The following is a 12,886-nucleotide window of genomic DNA, read 5'->3' as shown; positions in this document are numbered from 1 at the left end:
CCTTTCTGCACACTGGGGTTAAGATCTGAGTGTGTGGGCTCTTCTGAGCCTTGCTGCTACATTGGGATTCAGTTGTCTGAAAAAACACGTTTATTTCGGGCTGAAAAACACGTTTTGAAAAGTGTACTGTTACTGCCCCATAACTTACATGGGGTTGACCAAACTTGCAGAAACATGTTTATTTCTGCTGAAAAACACGTTTTGACCCTTTCTGCACACTGGGGTTAAGATCTGAGTGTGTGGGCTCTTCTGAGCCTTGCTGCTACATGGGGATTCAGTTGTCTGAAAAAACGCGTTTATTTCGGGCTGAAAAACACGTTTTGAAAAGTGTACTGTTACTGCCCCATAACTTACATGGGGTTGACCAAACTTGCAGAAACATGTTTATTTCTGCTGAAAAACACGTTTTGAACCTTTTTGCACACTGGGGTTAAGATCTGAGTGTGTGGGCTCTTCTGAGCCTTGCTGCTACATGGGGATTCAGTTGTCTGAAAAAACGCGTTTATTTCGGGCTGAAAAACACGTTTTGAAAAGTGTACTGTTACTGCCCCATAACTTACATGGGGTTGACCAAACTTGCAGAAACATGTTTATTTCTGCTGAAAAACACGTTTTGAACCTTACTGCACACTGGGGTTAAGATCTGAGTGTGTGGGCTCTTCTGAGACTTGCTGCTACATGGGGATTCAGTTGACTGAAAAAACGCGTTTATTTCGGGCTGAAAAACACGTTTTGAAAAGTGTACTGTTACTGCCCCATAACTTACATGGGGTTGACCAAACTTGCAGAAACATGTTTATTTCTGCTGAAAAACACGTTTTGAACCTTTCTGCACACTGGGGTTAAGATCTGAGTGTGTGGGCTCTTCTGAGCCTTGCTGCTACATGGGGATTCAGTTGTCTGAAAAAACGCGTTTATTTCGGGCTGAAAAACACGTTTTGAAAAGTGTACTGTTACTGCCCCATAACTTACATGGGGTTGACCAAACTTGCAGAAACATGTTTATTTCTGCTGAAAAACACGTTTTGACCCTTTCTGCACACTGGGGTTAAGATCTGAGTGTGTGGGCTCTTCTGAGCCTTGCTGCTACATGGGGATTCAGTTGTCTGAAAAAACGCGTTTATTTCGGGCTGAAAAACACGTTTTGAAAAGTGTACTGTTACTGCCCCATACCTTACATGGGGTTGACCAAACTTGCAGAAACATGTTTATTTCTGCTGAAAAACACGTTTTGAACCTTTTTGCACACTGGGGTTAAGATCTGAGTGTGTGGGCTCTTCTGAGACTTGCTGCTACATGGGGATTCAGTTGTATGAAAAAACGCGTTTATTTCGGGCTGAAAAACACGTTTTGAAAAGTGTACTGTTACTGCCCCATAACTTACATGGGGTTGACCAAACTTGCAGAAACATGTTTATTTCTGCTGAAAAACACGTTTTGAACCTTACTGCACACTGGGGTTAAGATCTGAGTGTGTGGGCTCTTCTGAGACTTGCTGCTACATGGGGATTCAGTTGACTGAAAAAACGCGTTTATTTCGGGCTGAAAAACACGTTTTGAAAAGTGTACTGTTACTGCCCCATAACTTACATGGGGTTGACCAAACTTGCAGAAACATGTTTATTTCTGCTGAAAAACACGTTTTGAACCTTTCTGCACACTGGGGTTAAGATCTGAGTGTGTGGGCTCTTCTGAGCCTTGCTGCTACATGGGGATTCAGTTGTCTGAAAAAACGCGTTTATTTCGGGCTGAAAAACACGTTTTGAAAAGTGTACTGTTACTGCCCCATAACTTACATGGGGTTGACCAAACTTGCAGAAACATGTTTATTTCTGCTGAAAAACACGTTTTGACCCTTTCTGCACACTGGGGTTAAGATCTGAGTGTGTGGGCTCTTCTGAGCCTTGCTGCTACATGGGGATTCAGTTGTCTGAAAAAACGCGTTTATTTCGGGCTGAAAAACACGTTTTGAAAAGTGTACTGTTACTGCCCCATACCTTACATGGGGTTGACCAAACTTGCAGAAACATGTTTATTTCTGCTGAAAAACACGTTTTGAACCTTTCTGCACACTGGGGTTAAGATCTGAGTGTGTTGGCTCTTCTGAGACTTGCTGCTACATGGGGATTCAGTTGTCTGAAAAAACGCGTTTATTTCGGGCTGAAAAACACGTTTTGAAAAGTGTACTGTTACTGCCCCATAACTTACATGGGGTTGACCAAACTTGCAGAAACATGTTTATTTCTGCTGAAAAACAAGTTTTGAACCTTTCTGCACACTGGGGTTAAGATCTGAGTGTGTGGGCTCTTCTGAGACTTGCTGCTACATGGGGATTCAGTTGTCTGAAAAAACGCGTTTATTTCGGGCTGAAAAACACGTTTTGAAAAGTGTACTGTTACTGCCCCATAACTTACATGGGGTTGACCAAACTTGCAGAAACATGTTTATTTCTGCTGAAAAACACGTTTTGAACCTTTCTGCACACTGGGGTTAAGATCTGAGTGTGTGGGCTCTTCTGAGCCTTGCTGCTACATGGGGATTCAGTTGTCTGAAAAAACGCGTTTATTTCGGGCTGAAAAACACGTTTTGAAAAGTGTACTGTTACTGCCCCATAACTTACATGGGGTTGACCAAACTTGCAGAAACATGTTTATTTCTGCTGAAAAACACGTTTTGACCCTTTCTGCTAACTGGGGATAAGAGCTGAGTGTGTGGGCTCTTCTGAGCCTTGCTGCTACATGGGGATTCAGTTGTCTGAAAAAACGCGTTTACTTCGGGCTGAAAAACACGTTTTGAAAAGTGTACTGTTACTGCCCCATACCTTACATGGGGTTGACCAAACTTGCAGAAACATGTTTATTTCTGCTGAAAAACACGTTTTGAACCTTTCTGCACACTGGGGTTAAGATCTGAGTGTGTGGGCTCTTCTGAGACTTGCTGCTACATGGGGATTCAGTTGTCTGAAAAAACGCGTTTATTTCGGGCTGAAAAACACGTTTTGAAAAGTGTACTGTTACTGCCCCATAACTTACATGGGGTTGACCAAACTTGCAGAAACATGTTTATTTCTGCTGAAAAACACGTTTTGAACCTTACTGCACACTGGGGTTAAGATCTGAGTGTGTGGGCTCTTCTGAGACTTGCTGCTACATGGGGATTCAGTTGTCTGAAAAAACGCGTTTATTTCGGGCTGAAAAACACGTTTTGAAAAGTGTACTGTTACTGCCCCATAACTTACATGGGGTTGACCAAACTTGCAGAAACATGTTTATTTCTGCTGAAAAACACGTTTTGAACCTTTCTGCACACTGGGGTTAAGATCTGAGTGTGTGGGCTCTTCTGAGCCTTGCTGCTACATGGGGATTCAGTTGTCTGAAAAAACGCGTTTATTTCGGGCTGAAAAACACGTTTTGAAAAGTGTACTGTTACTGCCCCATAACTTACATGGGGTTGACCAAACTTGCAGAAACATGTTTATTTCTGCTGAAAAACACGTTTTGACCCTTTCTGCACACTGGGGATAAGAGCTGAGTGTGTGGGCTCTTCTGAGCCTTGCTGCTACATGGGGATTCAGTTGTATGAAAAAACGCGTTTATTTCGGGCTGAAAAACACGTTTTGAAAAGTGTACTGTTACTGCCCCATAACTTACATGGGGCTGACCAAACTTGCAGAAACATGTTTATTTCTGCTGAAAAACACGTTTTGAACCTTTTTGCACACTGGGGTTAAGATCTGAGTGTGTGGGCTCTTCTGAGCCTTGCTGCTACATGGGGATTCAGTTGTCTGAAAAAACGCGTTTATTTCGGGCTGAAAAACACGTTTTGAAAAGTGTACTGTTACTGCCCCATAACTTACATGGGGTTGACCAAACTTGCAGAAACATGTTTATTTCTGCTGAAAAACACGTTTTGAACCTTTCTGCACACTGGGGTTAAGATCTGAGTGTGTGGGCTCTTCTGAGCCTTGCTGCTACATGGGGATTCAGTTGTCTGAAAAAACGCGTTTATTTCGGGCTGAAAAACACGTTTTGAAAAGTGTACTGTTACTGCCCCATACCTTACATGGGGTTGACCAAACTTGCAGAAACATGTTTATTTCTGCTGAAAAACACGTTTTGAACCTTTCTGCACACTGGGGTTAAGATCTGAGTGTGTGGGCTCTTCTGAGCCTTGCTGCTACATGGGGATTCAGTTGTCTGAAAAAACGCGTTTATTTCGGGCTGAAAAACACGTTTTGAAAAGTGTACTGTTACTGCCCCATAACTTACATGGGGTTGACCAAACTTGCAGAAACATGTTTATTTCTGCTGAAAAACACGTTTTGACCCTTTCTGCACACTGGGGTTAAGATCTGAGTGTGTGGGCTCTTCTGAGCCTTGCTGCTACATGGGGATTCAGTTGTCTGAAAAAACGCGTTTATTTCGGGCTGAAAAACACGTTTTGAAAAGTGTACTGTTACTGCCCCATAACTTACATGGGGTTGACCAAACTTGCAGAAACATGTTTATTTCTGCTGAAAAACACGTTTTGACCCTTTCTGCACACTGGGGATAAGATCTGAGTGTGTGGGCTCTTCTGAGCCTTGCTGCTACATGGGGATTCAGTTGTCTGAAAAAACGCGTTTATTTCGGGCTGAAAAACACGTTTTGAAAAGTGTACTGTTACTGCCCCATAACTTACATGGGGTTGACCAAACTTGCAGAAACATGTTTATTTCTGCTGAAAAACACGTTTTGAACCTTTCTGCACACTGGGGTTAAGATCTGAGTGTGTTGTCTCTTCTGAGCCTTGCTGCTACATGGGGATTCAGTTGTCTGAAAAAACGCGTTTATTTCGGGCTGAAAAACACGTTTTGAAAAGTGTACTGTTACTGCCCCATAACTTACATGGGGTTGACCAAACTTGCAGAAACATGTTTATTTCTGCTGAAAAACACGTTTTGAACCTTTTTGCACACTGGGGTTAAGATCTGAGTGTGTGGGCTCTTCTGAGCTTTGCTGCTACATGGGGATTCAGTTGTCTGAAAAAACGCGTTTATTTCGGGCTGAAAAACACGTTTTGAAAAGTGTACTGTTACTGCCCCATAACTTACATGGGGTTGACCAAACTTGCAGAAACATGTTTATTTCTGCTGAAAAACACGTTTTGAACCTTTCTGCACACTGGGGTTAAGATCTGAGTGTGTGGGCTCTTCTGAGCCTTGCTGCTACATGGGGATTCAGTTGTCTGAAAAAACGCGTTTATTTCGGGCTGAAAAACACGTTTTGAAAAGTGTACTGTTACTGCCCCATAACTTACATGGGGTTGACCAAACTTGCAGAAACATGTTTATTTCTGCTGAAAAACACGTTTTGAACCTTACTGCACACTGGGGTTAAGATCTGAGTGTGTGGGCTCTTCTGAGACTTGCTGCTACATGGGGATTCAGTTGTCTGAAAAAACGCGTTTATTTCGGGCTGAAAAACACGTTTTGAAAAGTGTACTGTTACTGCCCCATAACTTACATGGGGTTGACCAAACTTGCAGAAACATGTTTATTTCTGCTGAAAAACACGTTTTGAACCTTTCTGCACACTGGGGTTAAGATCTGAGTGTGTGGGCTCTTCTGAGCCTTGCTGCTACATGGGGATTCAGTTGTCTGAAAAAACGCGTTTATTTCGGGCTGAAAAACACGTTTTGAAAAGTGTACTGTTACTGACCCATAACTTACATGGGGTTGACCAAACTTGCAGAAACATGTTTATTTCTGCTGAAAAACACGTTTTGAACCTTTCTGCACACTGGGGTTAAGATCTGAGTGTGTGGGCTCTTCTGAGCCTTGCTGCTACATGGGGATTCAGTTGTCTGAAAAAACGCGTTTATTTCGGGCTGAAAAACACGTTTTGAAAAGTGTACTGTTACTGCCCCATAACTTACATGGGGTTGACCAAACTTGCAGAAACATGTTTATTTCTGCTGAAAAACACGTTTTGAACCTTACTGCACACTGGGGTTAAGATCTGAGTGTGTGGGCTCTTCTGAGCCTTGCTGCTACATGGGGATTCAGTTGTCTGAAAAAACGCGTTTATTTCGGGCTGAAAAACACGTTTTGAAAAGTGTACTGTTACTGCCCCATAACTTACATGGGGTTGACCAAACTTGCAGAAACATGTTTATTTCTGCTGAAAAACGCGTTTTGAACCTTACTGCACACTGGGGTTAAGATCTGAGTGTGTGGGCTCTTCTGAGCCTTGCTGCTACATGGGGATTCAGTTGTCTGAAAAAACGCGTTTATTTCGGACTGAAAAACACGTTTTGAAAAGTGTACTGTTACTGCCCCATAACTTACATGGGGTTGACCAAACTTGCAGAAACATGTTTATTTCTGCTGAAAAACACGTTTTGAACCTTTTTGCACACTGGGGTTAAGATCTGAGTGTGTGGGCTCTTCTGAGCTTTGCTGCTACATGGGGATTCAGTTGTCTGAAAAAACGCGTTTATTTCGGGCTGAAAAACACGTTTTGAAAAGTGTACTGTTACTGCCCCATAACTTACATGGGGTTGACCAAACTTGCAGAAACATGTTTATTTCTGCTGAAAAACACGTTTTGAACCTTTCTGCACACTGGGGTTAAGATCTGAGTGTGTGGGCTCTTCTGAGCCTTGCTGCTACATGGGGATTCAGTTGTCTGAAAAAACACGTTTATTTCGGGCTGAAAAACACGTTTTGAAAAGTGTACTGTTACTGCCCCATACCTTACATGGGGTTGACCAAACTTGCAGAAACATGTTTATTTCTGCTGAAAAACACGTTTTGAACCTTTCTGCACACTGGGGTTAAGATCTGAGTGTGTGGGCTCTTCTGAGCCTTGCTGCTACATGGGGATTCAGTTGTCTGAAAAAACGCGTTTATTTCGGGCTGAAAAACACGTTTTGAAAAGTGTACTGTTACTGCCCCATAACTTACATGGGGTTGACCAAACTTGCAGAAACATGTTTATTTCTGCTGAAAAACACGTTTTGAACCTTACTGCACACTGGGGTTAAGATCTGAGTGTGTGGGCTCTTCTGAGCCTTGCTGCTACATGGGGATTCAGTTGTCTGAAAAAACGCGTTTATTTCGGGCTGAAAAACACGTTTTGAAAAGTGTACTGTTACTGCCCCATAACTTACATGGGGTTGACCAAACTTGCAGAAACATGTTTATTTCTGCTGAAAAACACGTTTTGAACCTTACTGCACACTGGGGTTAAGATCTGAGTGTGTGGGCTCTTCTGAGCCTTGCTGCTACATGGGGATTCAGTTGTCTGAAAAAACGCGTTTATTTCGGACTGAAAAACACGTTTTGAAAAGTGTACTGTTACTGCCCCATAACTTACATGGGGTTTACCAAACTTGCAGAAACATGTTTATTTCTGCTGAAAAACACGTCTTGACCATTTCTGCACACTGGGGTTAAGATCTGAGTGTGTGGGCTCTTCTGAGCCTTGCTGCTACATGGGGATTCAGTTGTCTGAAAAAACGCGTTTATTTCGGGCTGAAAAACACGTTTTGAAAAGTGTACTGTTACTGCCCCATAACTTACATGGGGTTGACCAAACTTGCAGAAACATGTTTATTTCTGCTGAAAAACACGTTTTGAACCTTTTTGCACACTGGGGTTAAGATCTGAGTGTGTGGGCTCTTCTGAGCTTTGCTGCTACATGGGGATTCAGTTGTCTGAAAAAACGCGTTTATTTCGGGCTGAAAAACACGTTTTGAAAAGTGTACTGTTACTGCCCCATAACTTACATGGGGTTGACCAAACTTGCAGAAACATGTTTATTTCTGCTGAAAAACACGTTTTGAACCTTTCTGCACACTGGGGTTAAGATCTGAGTGTGTGGGCTCTTCTGAGCCTTGCTGCTACATGGGGATTCAGTTGTCTGAAAAAACACGTTTATTTCGGGCTGAAAAACACGTTTTGAAAAGTGTACTGTTACTGCCCCATACCTTACATAGGGTTGACCAAACTTGCAGAAACATGTTTATTTCTGCTGAAAAACACGTTTTGAACCTTTCTGCACACTGGGGTTAAGATCTGAGTGTGTGGGCTCTTCTGAGCCTTGCTGCTACATGGGGATTCAGTTGTCTGGAAAAACGCGTTTATTTCGGGCTGAAAAACACGTTTTGAAAAGTGTACTGTTACTGCCCCATAACTTACATGGGGTTGACCAAACTTGCAGAAACATGTTTATTTCTGCTGAAAAACACGTTTTGAACCTTTCTGCACACTGGGGTTAAGATCTGAGTGTGTGGGCTCTTCTGAGCCTTGCTGCTACATGGGGATTCAGTTGTCTGAAAAAACGCGTTTATTTCGGGCTGAAAAACACGTTTTGAAAAGTGTACTGTTACTGCCCCATACCTTACATGGGGTTGACCAAACTTGCAGAAACATGTTTATTTCTGCTGAAAAACACGTTTTGAACCTTTCTGCACACTGGGGTTAAGATCTGAGTGTGTGGGCTCTTCTGAGCCTTGCTGCTACATGGGGATTCAGTTGTCTGAAAAAACGCGTTTATTTCGGGCTGAAAAACACGTTTTGAAAAGTGTACTGTTACTGCCCCATAACTTACATGGGGTTGACCAAACTTGCAGAAACATGTTTATTTCTGCTGAAAAACACGTTTTGACCCTTTCTGCACACTGGGGTTAAGATCTGAGTGTGTGGGCTCTTCTGAGCCTTGCTGCTACATGGGGATTCAGTTGTCTGAAAAAACGCGTTTATTTCGGGCTGAAAAACACGTTTTGAAAAGTGTACTGTTACTGCCCCATAACTTACATGGGGTTGACCAAACTTGCAGAAATATGTTTATTTCTGCTGAAAAACACGTTTTGAACCTTTTTTGCACACTGGGGTTAAGATCTGAGTGTGTGGGCTCTTCTGAGCTTTGCTGCTACATGGGGATTCAGTTGTCTGAAAAAACGCGTTTATTTCGGGCTGAAAAACACGTTTTGAAAAGTGTACTGTTACTGCCCCATAACTTACATGGGGTTGACCAAACTTGCAGAAACATGTTTATTTCTGCTGAAAAACACGTTTTGAACCTTTCTGCACACTGGGGTTAAGATCTGAGTGTGTGGGCTCTTCTGAGCCTTGCTGCTACATGGGGATTCAGTTGTCTGAAAAAACACGTTTATTTCGGGCTGAAAAACACGTTTTGAAAAGTGTACTGTTACTGCCCCATACCTTACATGTGTAGCGGTGAGGCTTATTAATAAGGCAGAATTAAGTGTTTCTGAGCTTTCCCAAATTAGGCCTCATTTCTCTGTTCATCTCTGTGGTGCAGCCACAGAGAAAGAATTCATGCAAGCTGATTTAAGATGTTTTCTTGTGATAAGAAACCAGCTCCCAAAGGGGGATGCACTTAGCTTAGCCTGGCTATCATGATCAATGGTCATCCATTGGCGCCTATCTGTCTAGGGAGTGCGAGTTGGACATCTGGATTGCATTCCTAAGTGTCAGGAGTAAGTGACTCATATCTCACCTTGATCAACCAATCAGGGACTGGTAGGGCCGAGTAACCCACGTGGGACTCTGATGCCCATGGAACTTTCAGCCAATCAATGAGCTGAAGTTCCTCCAGGTAAAAACAGGCAACACAGAGATTCAACAAGATTCAGAAGGGATTCTGGAGAGGATTCTGTGGACTGTTCTAAAGGGAATTCAAAGGAGAATTCCAGGGCAGGACGGCCCAGGAGCAGAAGGCTCCCAAGGGCAGGACATCCTCGCAGCGCCCCTCCTGACCATCCTGAGACTCAGCCCGGACAACCACGGAACGGCCAGTGTGTCCGAGTGCCAGAACTTTCCTTTGTTCTAAGAGTCTAGAGTGGAGGTTGCCAGAGAGTAACCAGCAGCAGGCCTCGTGAACAGGTCGGAACTGTGGACAGCTGAATCACTATTCAGAACTAGCTCTTCATCATAACGAACTGGTCCTCTTCCTGACTTGCTGGGACCCACAGTCATCTTTTCTCCTGTGCACAAACTTTGCTAGTTAAAGCCAACAGTGAGCATCAGCAGCGCACCGTCGCAAGCCGCACATCACAGCCTGGCACCGAGCCAGAGAGCGCGGATTGGACAGCAACAGCCTGCAACTGTTTCTTTGTGCCCGCAGGAGATCTGAATCCCCAAAGATTGGATGAGTATTCAACTTCAATGCATTACAGCTCGAGAATTCAATTGTTATCCCAACCAGTTGATATCAATTTAATTCCTAAGAGTTATGTACCTAATGTAGAAGTTGTAACCAAGTTCACTTTACGAAACGGTCTTAATGAATGATATACTGAACGTATGTCCTCTTGATGTGTAACTCTTTGTAACTGATTGAATATATATATTTTGTATTCTGATAACCCTCTCGCTAAGATCTGTTAGGTTTATATGCATATTCTATGTATTAATAAATGTATCCTCGTGTATTAGTACCTGTGTGTGTGTGCGTTGTTTGAGTTATGTCGCATGGTTGGATTCTAAAGCCATCAAAAGAATCAACTTTGTGATTTACTGCTACAATTAATAATTGTCTCAGTAAATGCCCAAACCCTACAGAACTGGTGCCTTCAGAGAGCCACTATGATTACATATTTGGTGTCCCTGAACCGGCATACTCTACATTTATTTGGCGTCCCTGGGTGGGCATGGCAAGACTGAAATGAGTCAACCAAGCGGAATAATTCAATATAAAACGCCGCGGGTTTCATACACGACAATACAGTGTGCTGAAAGCCGAAAGGAAAAAAGTTCCCCTTGCTCTTTAAGCAGTGCTTGATTGTTTTGTGATCTTTTGCAATCTACCGGGTTGATTGCATACTTGATCTTGTGGTTTTCTGTGGTAAAACTGTGATTTCGTACTTAAAAGTAATACTCTTTAAGTTTAACGATGGTTGCTAAAAGGTCTGAATTCGAGTCGCTATTAAGCACTCTCTCTAGCAGCGACAAGTCTGACCACGATCTCTTCCATATCTCCGTCAGCGGAGAAGCTAGTAGAATAAATCTCCATTCTCTGAGAGAGCTAGCGAAGGACATAGAGAGATTTGACCCCGCAGTGTCAGAGAATAATATCGAGAGTTATATTCAGGACCTCAGGTATAACCTGCAGTACCTGCCAAACGCCACAGAACAGGAGAAAGTGTTTCTGGTTAGAAAAACTACCAGCAGAGCTGTACATGAGTGGATGGCTAGGCAAATGAAAGAAGTCTGTAATGATTTTGAGCAGCTTTGTCAAGCACTTATCGAAGAATACAGTGCGTTTATTGACCCGACTGCTGCGATAGCCGCCGCTCTTAACATTAAGCACGAGAGAGCAGAGTCCCCTCGCGAATATTACGAGAGACTTAGACGAACTTATTTTGCAGGGCGAAATGATGAGGGTTGCGAAGAGAACACACATTTCAAGGGTTTATTCATTGCGAATCTCCACCCGTCAGTCAGAAAGATGATCTTGATGCATATAGATGCACAGACCATGAAAATGACTGATATTAAGAGATTCGTGCAGAAAGCCTGGGAGTATGATGTCCAAAGTCGCTCTGAGCAAAAAGCTGTTAAAGCGACTGTGTTCGCCGTCAGAGCCAGCAGGGTTAATTCCCCCCTGCTCGAAGGAGCACAGGCTCCTGAGCTGGCTAAGCCCCGTTCCAAAGCACTCACACAGGACCGCACCCAGCGTCCTAAGTGCCATGAGAACACCGGGGGAGGGAAAGGGCTAGAAAAGGCTGAACAAAAGGATTCAGTAGCCGCCCGCCTGGCCAGGCTGGAACAAGCTTTATTAGGACAGGGACAACCGCTCCCCAAGGCTGCCGGAAGCGTGAATGAGCTGATACTCTCCACTGGAGGAGGCGGAGACCCGCCCCCTCTCCCTCCCTCAGTCTATCTGATTGAGCGGAAGGGTTCCTGCCTGGATAAGGTCAGCCACTCCCAAGTGAGTGCTGACTCCACCCCTGAAGTCACAGAGCAGGCAGTAAAACGCAGAAGAAAAGCAAGAAGCTTTTACTTCAAGGCTGCCATGGGAGATGTCTTACCCAGTGAGACACTGATTGACACTGAGGTTGAAAGGTGTTTGAAGTCACACGGCAAGCTCAAACGGGTAGAAAAAGAAAAGGGCATGCGACTCAGAGAGGAACCTTTGGTGAATCACCAGAAAGGCAAGGTGTGGAAACAGGTCAAGGCTCCTAAGCCTTCTGTACAGAAGGAAAGGGGGGCCAAGAGGCAGACTGTGCTCACACAGTGCCCACAGAACACAGAAGCCTATGTGGAGATTCCTTCTGTTCCCTCTGGACAAGAAATAAAAATATTTCCTTGTTCCCCGGAAATACAGGGAAGTCGTGTCCCGGCTGAGGTCACAACAGCCTCCCTGCCACAGGAGCGGTGCTCCAAGCAGCCGCCTGATCCACCAGGTAAAGCACACACCTTTTACGTCCCTAAAGAGGAGCAGATCTCCCCACCTGGCGATGAAAAGGAGCTTTCCCTGTGCACCCTGGCACCCAAGAGGGGTCAGGAACACCACCCTGCAGTGGTGGAAGGGATCCAGATGGCAGGAGAGCAGGTTGGTGATGTAGCCCTCACCCTTAGCCCTGACAGGTCCTCTATTAGTGAGGATCTGCTTGAGCAGCTGTCACAGGGCCACCGCCAGGTGCCCCTAGTGCAACATTCACAGGTTAGACAGGAGGTCCAGCTGGACGCTGAGACTACTGCGCTGTGGACACACCTGATCCCAGATGCCGATTCCCTCTGCTGTGACCCAGGGAACCTGCAGTCAGGTAACATTATTTCTCACAACTACCAGGTAGTGAGTGAGACTCACCTGATTGTTCCTGCCTCAACGGCAGGGTTGCCAACACACCCAGTCCCCCAGAAGGGACAGGGAAT

Source organism: Lepisosteus platostomus, chromosome 7 (genome assembly GCF_059453375.1).
Source record: "Lepisosteus platostomus isolate fLepPlt1 chromosome 7, fLepPlt1.hap1, whole genome shotgun sequence".
Classification (NCBI taxonomy): Eukaryota; Metazoa; Chordata; class Actinopteri; order Semionotiformes; family Lepisosteidae; genus Lepisosteus; species Lepisosteus platostomus.
This window is presented reverse-complemented; position numbering follows the sequence as displayed.